This window comes from Hipposideros armiger, unplaced genomic scaffold (genome assembly GCF_001890085.2).
Source record: "Hipposideros armiger isolate ML-2016 unplaced genomic scaffold, ASM189008v1 scaffold_361, whole genome shotgun sequence".
In the NCBI taxonomy this organism is placed as follows: Eukaryota; Metazoa; Chordata; class Mammalia; order Chiroptera; family Hipposideridae; genus Hipposideros; species Hipposideros armiger.
The window spans coordinates 73,650-75,642 of NW_017731711.1; positions in this window are offsets into that span (position 1 = coordinate 73,650).

The window sequence follows — 1,993 nt, forward strand, 5'->3', positions numbered from 1 at the left end:
ACATTTGACCAACTTTATTAAACCTACCTGCATCCCTGTCTCTGGAAACTACCAATCTTTTCTTTCTAGCTATAAATTAGTTGCTGTTATTGTTTATTTGTTTTTTTTTAGATTCTGCATATAAGTAAGATCATACAGTATTTATCTTTCTCTGTCTGGCTTATTCACTTAGCATATGACCTCAATGACCATCCATGTTACTGCAAATGGCAGGATTTCCTTCATTTTTATGGCTAAATAATATTCCATTATATAAGCACACCACAATTTCTTTATCCATTCATCCATTGATAGACACTTAGATTATTTCCATATGTTGGCTATTGGAAATAATGATGTAATGAACATGGTGGTACATATATCTTTTCAAGATAGTAATTTTGTTTTCTTTGGCTGCATACCCAGAATTAGAATTGCTGAATCATAAGGTAGTTCTATTTTAAACTTTTTGTGGAAACTCCATACTGTTTTCCATAGTGGCTGCACCAACTTACATTCTCACCAATAGTTCCCAAGGGTTCCCTTTTATCCACATCCTCATAACATCTGTTATTTGTTGTCTTTTTGATAATAGCTATTCTGACAGGTGTAAAGTAATATCTCATTGTGGTTTTGATTTGCATTTCCCTGATGATTAGTGATGTCTCTGTTTCTATCTCTATCTTTAGATGTCTATGTCTATGTCTCTATCCATCTATCTAATCTATATGTATCATCTCCATTTGATTGGTTGTTTTTCTCTGGAGAACCTTGACAACACATGCTCCAAATAGGAAAAATCAGATCAAGATGTGAGTTCATTATATTCCGATGATATGACATTTGGGTGGTTTTCCAGCGTTAACTGAGATCATGCTGGGTCATTGTCTGATCCCTTGAAGCGTGACTTTTACAGTCATGGTGAAGGTGATCTCTCAGTTTTTGTATGATAATTCACCTAAGATAGAATTAGATGTAACAGCTCCTGTATACCCCACTCCCAAATGCAGCCTATTCAAAAAGCACGAGTTTACAAGATTCCACAAGAAGATGTGTGGAGGGTGCCTCTTTCTTCTGAAGACTTTTTTGCCCATCACAACCTAAAGAGGAACACAGGCCTTCCACTCTCCCAAGGATCATTCTCTTTTTTGATGACTCCATTCTCCTCTTTCTTAATCTATCTGCGTTCCTCCACCCACCCACTATCTTGCTTTTTTGGAGGAAACAAAATTACTCTAACAAAGTAACTTGGAAGTCATTTTTTATTTCTTAGGTTTCTGCTAGACTCACATCCTTGTATTAGCCACCTCTCCTTCAATAGACAAGCCAATTAACACAAACAAGCACGTTTCCCTCTATGAAAGATAAATATCAAAATAGTATTGTCAAGGGGCTTGTTGGTTAAGAGTTGGCTTGGGAGCTAAAGCTCTGAGCAGCAGGGCTGCTGGTTTGGATCCCACATGAGCCAATGATGCTGCGCCCTCTACAGCTAAGATAGTGAACAACAGCTTGACCAGGAGCTGGGCTGCTGTGAGTCACCTGTGATGGTGTAGGCTGCAGCTCCTTTTGCAGTGGGCTGCCGTAAACTACTGTGAGTGGCCGGCAGCCAGCATGAGTTGCCATGAGCCACTGTGAGTGGCTGTCCAATGGCCGGTGACCTATCTGCCTCAGCCGGGAAGAGTGCAATGATCACAATCCCAACATGGGCACTAAAATGACATCTTCCACAACTAGACTGGAGAACAAAAGGACAGCAACTTGTCTTTTCCCCTTCCCCGATTCCCTAATGCTTTTCCCTCCCCCAATTCCCCATTAAAAAATCTAGAAAAAAACCCCAAAAAACCCCAACAATACTATATTGAACCAAGATGAAATAGATTATCAGAATCATTCTATAATAATTAAAATAATTGAATCTGTAATTAAAACTCTCCTAAAAAAAATAGTATTGTCAAGAGAACTATATGAAAAAGAACCAGGAAGCCTCCCGAAAGCTGAGCTAATACACCCCTCT